The sequence below is a fragment of the Chrysochloris asiatica genome, unplaced genomic scaffold, assembly GCF_000296735.1.
Source record: "Chrysochloris asiatica unplaced genomic scaffold, ChrAsi1.0 scaffold00308, whole genome shotgun sequence".
In the NCBI taxonomy this organism is placed as follows: domain Eukaryota; kingdom Metazoa; phylum Chordata; class Mammalia; order Afrosoricida; family Chrysochloridae; genus Chrysochloris; species Chrysochloris asiatica.
Genome location: NW_006408826.1, coordinates 1,257,253 through 1,265,611, shown reverse-complemented (window position 1 = coordinate 1,265,611; position 8,359 = coordinate 1,257,253).

The window sequence follows — 8,359 nt, the reverse complement described above, 5'->3', positions numbered from 1 at the left end:
GCTTAACAACAACAGCAATGCCACAAAATGTTTCTAGTTTTTTTAGTAGGAAAATAATCTCTCCAGATAGCAGGAAAATTGCACGTCATTTTATGTTTAAGTATAAACAGATCACTATGACTGAGACTGGGGAGTGAAGTGGCTCCATAGGGGCCAACCTCACCACACTGAATAGATTTTGACTCATTGTGACCTCATGGCCCTTTGGATTTTTTTTGGCTGCAATCTTTATAGAAGCTGACTGTTAGATCTCTCCCTGCAGAGCCACAAACTTTAAAAGCTAGCTAGCTTTGAGTCTATTCTGACTCACAGAGACCCCCGTGTGTATCACAGTAGAAGTGTGCTCCATGGGTTTTCAATGGCTAATGTTTTAGAAGTATATTGCCAGGCCTTGGTGGAAATGGTTTACATTTAAAAATCTCTTGTTAGAAATTAGGTCCCAAAGCATTACCTCTATGTTTTCTTTTAAGAGTTTCATCATTTTAGCTCTTACATTTAGATCCTTAATCCATTTTGAGTTCATTTTTGCATATGGTGTGAGGTATGGGTCTAACTTCACTGTTTTGCTTGTGGAAATTCAGCTTTACCTGCATCACTTAATAAACTATTTCCCCCGCATTGAATTGACTTAGCATCCTTGTCCAAAATCAGTTGACCATAGCTGTGTATGGGTTTATTTCTGCACTCTCAATTCTATTCCACTGATCTATATGTTTATCCTTATACAGTACCAGACTGTTTTGATAATGTAACTTAATTGTATGTTTTAGAGTCCCTATGTGGCACAAACAGTTAGGTGCTCAACTACTATTCAAAAGCTTGATGGTTCAAGCACACTCAGAAGCACCTTATAAGACAGACCTCCAAAAGGTCACAACTTAGAAATTCCTTTGTAGCAGTTCTACTCTGCCATAAATCGGAACCAACTAGCATCAACAACATAGTATGTTTGGGGGGCCCCTGGGTAGTGTATATAGTTAAGGCACTTGGCTGCTAACTGAAAGGTTGGAGGTTCGAGCTTACTCACAGGCGCCTTGGAAGAAAGACCCGGCAAACTACTTCTGAAAAATCAGCCATTGGAAACCCTATGAAGCACAGTTTTTACTGTGACACATATAGGGTCACCATGAGTCAAAATCAACTCAGCGGCAACTGGTTTGGATATTTTGTTGTTGTAGTGCATTTTGAGATTGGGAAGTGTGAGTCTTCCTATTTTGCTTTTCTTTTTCAAGATTGCTTGGCTTTTTGGAGCCCCTTGAAGTTCCATGTAAATTTGAAGATCTGTGATTCCATTAATGCAACTAAGACTGGTAGAATTTTGATGAAGATTGTGTTGAATCTACAGATTGTTTTGAGTAGGAATAACATCTTCACGGTATTAAGTCTTCCAATCCATGAACATAGAATATCCTTCCATTTATCGAAGTCTTCTTTGATGTATTTCAGTAGTGATGTATGTTGTTGTTGTTGTTAAGTGCATTGGAGTTGGTTCCGACTCATGCCAACCTTGTAGGGTTTCCAAGGGGCACTTGGTGGGTTTGAACCACTGACCTTATGGTCAGCAGACCAGTGCTTAGCTTACAGCACCACACCAGGAGTCCTAAGTATATTTTACATTTTTTTAAAAAAATTTGTACTGTGAATTGAGTGAAGGTCATCAGTTTTACATTCAACGAATCCTATATTTCATTTCCTCTCAATGATTGCAATCCCTTCCATATAACAACAGTTCTCCCACTTCCTTCCTGTGCTTCCTGTTTCCATTCCACCCTCCTTGCCATCCCTTCTCAACTTTGTCCTTGAGTAAATGTTGCCCTTTTCATCTTGAATGATTGACCACTCCATTGTGAGCAGACCTTCTTAGTGTGCTTGTCTTCCCTATATACCTAGCTATGGCTTGGCTGAGAATTGGACCACAAGGGTGAGTTCCTTTAAAGACCTGAGGAGTGCTCACGGGCTATAGTGTCAGGTACCTTCATTCTCTTTCTGATCAGTAAGCCATGTCGTCTTCTTCTTTTTTTTTTTTTTTAAATTTATGGGCACTTAGGCTGTCTCCATCTAAAGTCAGTGATCAGTTTTTCCATCTCTTTAAAGAATGATGTTGGAATCTAGATTGGAATTACATTATATCTATAGATTGCTTTGAGTAGTGTTGACATTTTCACAATGTAAGTCTTCCTATCCATGAGCATAGTGTGTTGTTAGGTGTCATCGAGTCGGTACTGACTCATAGTGACCCTATGCACAACAGAATGAAACACTGCCTGGTCCTGGGCCAACCTCACAATTGTCGCCACACCTGAGCCCGTTGATGCTACCACTTTGCCAATCCATCTCGCTGGGGGTCTTCCTCTTTTTCTCTGACCCTCCACCTTACCAAACATGATATCCCTCTCCAGTGACTGGTCCCTCCTGACAATGTGTCCGAAGTATGAGAGATGAAGTCTGGCCATCCTGGCCTCCAAGGAGCACTGTAGCTGCACTTCTTCCAACACTTTAAAAAGGTCTTGTGCAGCAGATTTGCCTAGTGCAATACGTCGTTTGATTTCTTGATTACTGCTTCCATGAGTGTTGATGCTGGATCCAAGAAGAATGAAGTGCTTGACGACTTCAATCTTTCCTCTGTTGATAAGAATGTTGTTTATTGGTCTAGTGGTGAGGATTTTTGTTTTCTTTACATTGAGATGCAATCCACACCAAAGGCTGTACGTAGAGGTAGACTTTTTGTAACAAAAGGAGGGGAGTGGTTGATTTTGCAGACCAGGAGCGGAGGTCCCTGGGACCATCAAGGGAGAAGAGCAGAGTGCGGAACCCTGTCCAGAGAAGCAGTGATGCAAGAGATGGAGGCAGAGACGATGACGTGGAGAGATGGAACAAATGGGGACTCTGGACTCAGGGGGGCAGGCTTGCGGGGTATACCCCTTGGTTGATTGATGATGCATGGAGGGAATTGTAATCATTGCAATGAAACGAGATACGATAGGATGAATGTAAAGCTAATGTTCTTCCATGTAAACTAAACTATCACTTAATTCACAATAAAAACTTTAAAAAATAATCTTTGTAAAGTATTCAACAGCATGGTATTTTCAATAACCTCATTTGCATGCAAAAGTTGGACAGTGGATAAAGAAGACCATAGAAGAATTGATGCGTTTGAGTTATGGTGTTAGAGGACAATATTGAAAGTACCATGGACTCCCAAAAGAACAAACCAATCTGTGTTGGAAGAAGTACAGGCAGAATGCTCCTTGGAAGCCAGAGACTTTGTCTCTCATAGTTTGGACATATTATCAGGAGGGACCAGTCCCTGGAGAGGGATATTATGATTGGCAAAGTGGAGGGTCAGAGACAAAGAGCAGGATCCCAGAGAGTTGAATTGGCCTAATGGCGGCAGCAATGGGCTCAGGCTTAGCAAAGATTGCAAGGTTGGCACAGGACCAGGCAGTGTTTCATTCTGTTGTGCATAGGGTCGTTGTGAGTGTGTGCTAACTCAATGACACCTTAGAACAGCAACAACAATGATTCCTGGCGATGGGAGGGCGATAATGAAAATCAAGGGTGAGATACACCAACAGAGGATCTGAGGAGTTCTACCCTTTAGCAAAACTCCTGACTACTTAATTCAGTACTTCTGGGACACAGTTGACCCCAGCACCACTTTGAAGCATAATTCTTGTGAGGAATTTCCTATTTACTGTCCTGCAGTTGTACACTCCACATTGGGCAAATCATTCCAGGTCTTGTAGGGCCAGGGCTAAGGCAAGTGAGCTGGTACAAAGTCTGGCTGTGATACACACTAGTGATGGCATCTTGAATTTGGAAAAAGCATTTAACCTCCCTGTGTCTGTTTGCTAATTTGTCAAATACGACTTCTGTAGCACCTACCTCCTAGGGTTGTTATGAGGGTGGACGGAGTTGATGTCTATTAAGACATTATCAGAGCAATGCCTGGCACATGCTAGAGTGACCAAAGTGAGCAGTGCCTGATGCATGGTCACTGGTACCCAACTGTTCGTTAAACGAAACAAACAGCTCTGGCTAAATCATTCTTTCACCAAGGAGACAGCTCACGCCTCTATGTTCAAAGCACTATAGCATGTGCGAGAGGCGTCCAGATATGTCAGAAGTAGAGAAACTCTGCCCTCAGCCATTCTTCCGTAGGCTTTTAGGTGAGGCAATGCGGGTATAGCTAGAGCATGCGATGTGTAGTTAGTCATGTGTGGTGCCTAAACCCAAACCAAATCCAACCTACTGCTCTTGAGTCGATTCTGATTCATAGCAACCCTGTAGGACACAGTAGAACTGCTCCATATGGTTTCCAAAGCTTTATGGAAGTACACTGGCACATCTTTCTCCCATGGAACAACTCGTAAGGCCAACCCACCGACCTTTCGGTTCTCAGCCAAGTTCTGAACCTTTGTGCCACCAGGATCCTTGTGTGCTGCCTGTTGTTGTCAAGTGCGTTTGAGTAGGTTCCGACTCACAGCGACCCAGTATAGGGTTTCTGAGAAGCAGCTGGTGAGTTTAAACTGCCGACCTTGTGCTTTAAGCTGACCTTGCAATCCTGTGCTTATCCTACAGCGCCACACCAGGACTCCAGTGTGATGCCTGCCTAGTACTTTATCAATCTGGGGTGGGGAGTTGCAGCGTTACTTACAGCAAGAATGGTGGAGAAACCTCCAGTAAACACATGGGATTCCTTTTGGGTCTTGAGGACTAAACATTTTGTTCGGTAGTGATTGCTGGGAATAAGGAGGCTTATTAGCAGAGGAAAAAAATATGTCAAAAGGCTGAAAGGACTGACATCTGTTTAGGGAAAGTGATTACTCCAGTTTCTCCAAAGCATAGAGTCTTAGTGTGGAAGTAGCAAAAAGTCCAGGGGTGTAGACTGGAGCCAATACTGTTTTGTATAATGATTTGTTTACTTTGAACGTCTCCCAGATAGAATGTAACAGCCCGGATTATCAGGGACTGTGTCTGTCTTGTTCAATGCTATATCCCTAGTGCTTTGCCCAGTACTTAGCAAAGGGTAGGGACTCAATAAGAACATGTTGAATGAATGAACGTATGAATGAATGAAATAAGCTGGTTTGAAGAAAAGATCTTAAAAGGTTTTAGATCATGGTGTCAGAAGAGAGCAGCTTTGAAGGGAGACAAGAATCTAACATTAGAAGTCAAGAAGGTACAGCTGGTCTTTGAAAAGTAATCAAAATACAGGCATCAAAGAACAGAGGAATGCAAACGTCCTTTTCCAAAGAGCCAGGGTACAATATGAGCTTCTTAACCCAAACCCACATATCAGGAAGAAAGGGCAGTGAGAGGAGGCCCACGTGGGCAGGCAGCTTTGCACCCTGATCAGCTGAGCTGCTGAGTACTTTGCTTCTGAGCACAAGGGCTGACTGGGAAGCAGGGTAGGCCTTAGAGCCACTGGTGGGTGTGGGGCTCTTATGGCTGTGTGAAGGCAGCAGGGATTCAAACCCAGGAACCCTGACAACTTCAACAAACCAAGCTGCGCCCATTGCCTTGGGATCAGCTCCCAACCAAACCCAAGTCACTGCCGTCGAGCCGATTCCGACTCATAGCAAGCCTCATAGGACTCAGTAGAACTAACTACTTCTTAGGGTTTCTGAGACCGTAAATCTTTAAGGAAGCAGACAACCACATCTTACTTCTGGTGGGTTCAAACGCCAACCTTTCGATTACCAGTCCAACATTTACCACCAGGGCACATCTTTCTGGTAGGTTCAAACCTCCAACGTTTTGATGATCAGTCCAACAGTTAAGTTAGTGCACCACCAGGGTTCTGTGGGATCCACTCAGTCAGCCTTAAAAAGTGGTTGGTAAGGCTAGCCCACAGCCTCTCAAGTCATAAGGGATACACACTGTCTTGAGTGGATGTGGCCACATCAGAGGTGTTGAGAAATGGTTGAAGGATGGGACTAACAGTCACATAGGACTTCAGGGACTGGCAGTGTTTGTGTATTTGAGTCACTTGTCCCTCGAGTTATGTGACCTGATACCAATAAAGTGAATGACAGAGTCCGAAATTGGATTCCTCCCAGCTAATGTGAACTGGCCTGCTTCTAAACACACGGGACACCGGAAGTTGCATTTTATGTAGCCTGTTGCAAAGTTGAACTGACCACATGGTCATGGGCTTTTAGAAGCAGAAACATTGCTAGTTTATGTCCAGGCACTTCCCCTTCCTGTTGGAACCTGGAGAATGCAGATGATCATGGCATCCATCTCACAGGGTGCTGGAAGGATGAAATGAAATCATGTTTGCAAACTGCTTTGCACAGAGACATTGTGATACTGTTATTACCGAAATTATGGTGATTAGATGCCGATTCCAACCCACAAATATTCTCAAGGAGCTGACTGTTTGGACAGAGAGAATGGGTCCATTCTGCCTTACTTGACATCCTAGGGGGAAATAACCCCACGAAACTCAGGGCCACTGAGTTGATTCCAATTCACAGTGACCCCATAGGACAGAGTAGGGTTTCTGAGACTGTAAATCAATGGGAGCTGACAGCCTCACCTGTCCCCAGCATAGCGGCTGCTGGGGGTAAATTGCTAGCCTTGCGGTCAGCAGCATAATGCTTAACCCACAGTACCACCAAGGCTCCCTCTAGGGGAAAAGCATGTCCATAAAAGGAAAAGTCCATCTACTGGACACCATCGAAATGAAAGGTGTTCCTCTGCAAAAGACCAAGCGAAGAGGATGGAAACACAATCTCTGGACTGGGAGAAAATATTTTAAGTATGAGAAAGGATGAGCCACAGAAAGAGCAAGAGGAAAAACAAAGAATTCAATTATAAATGGGCAAAGGACAGAAATAGGTATTTCACCAAAGAGTGCTGTTGTGTGCTTGTATGAGGTGGTATGCAGTTGAGTTGGCTGGCTTCAGATCACAGCGATCCTGCATGGGATTTTCGAGAAGAGGTTGGTAGGTTTCAACCACTGACCTTGTGGTTAGCAGTCCAGAGCTTATCCTACAGCGCCACACCAGGACGCCATGATTTAGTCCTCAGGAAAGTGTCAACGAAAACCACAATGAAATATCAGCACACACCCAGCATCAGAATGACTAAAATAAAAGTTACAATACCAAATCTTGACAAGAATGCGGAGAAACGGAATTGTATATTGCTGGTGAAAGTGTAAAACAGTACAATCGCTCTGGAAAACAGACTGTTTCTTAATAAAAAGTAAACCTGTAGCTATCGTGTTGTTGTCGTTGAGTCGATTTTGACCTCATAACTTCCCCATGTGACAAAGTAGGGCTGCCCTATAGGGTTTTCTGCAGGCAGACCATCAGATCTTTTCTTCTGTCGAACCTGAGTGGGCTTGAGCCGCCAATGTTTCAGTGAGCACTTAACCAATGCACCAATAGGGCTCCTCGTTACAACTGTTTGTTATTGTTATTTATTACCGCCGAGTCTGTTCCAACTCATAGCGACCCTGTCCCTGTAGAGGGTTTCCAAGGAGTGGCTGGTGGGTTTCAACTGTCAAGCTTGCGGTTAGCAGTCCAGTGCTTAGTCTACAGCAGCACACCAGGACTCCATAAGACATAGAAATTGTACTTTTGGGGATTTGTCCCAGGAAATGAAGACTTACACTCATACAAAATCCTGCACATGAATGTTTATAAGTATTAACTTTATTCATAATAGTTTAAAACTGGAAACAGCCTAAATATTCGCTTTAGCAAGTGAGTGGTTAAATAAACGGTGGTAGATTCACAACATGAATTACTACTATGCCATAAACAGGAAAAAAACTATTGTTGCATATACAAAACCACCTGGATGACTCTGGAGAGAATTATGTTGCCTACAAAAAGCTAGTCTTGAAAGGTTACATACAGCACGATTCCATTTATATACCATACTTGAAATGACAAAATTCTAGAGCTAGAGAACTATTCAACTATCCCATCAAAAGGAAGTACTCCAATAACTTACAATATACTCAGTAGTCACATAGTAAAATAGTCTACACCCTCAAATAAATTGTGCAGATATAGATACACACACGCGTTGGTTGGTGACATGGAGTCTGTTCCAACACAGAACTACCCTCTCTCTACCCAAAAGAAAGAAACACTGCCCGGTCCTACACCCTCCTCACAATTGTATAAGCAAGATGACTACGTATACATAAAATGCTGTTATGTGTCTGTGTATCTGTTCTATGAAACTAAAGCTCTAAATCTTTATATGAAAAGGGTGGTCCCATGGTATTGTTTGTAATGATGAATATAAAAAATATAGAAATAAAAATGTCCATAAATGAGAGAGTGGTTATAAATCATGGCATGCCCTTACCAGGGGGAGAGGATGATGGTTT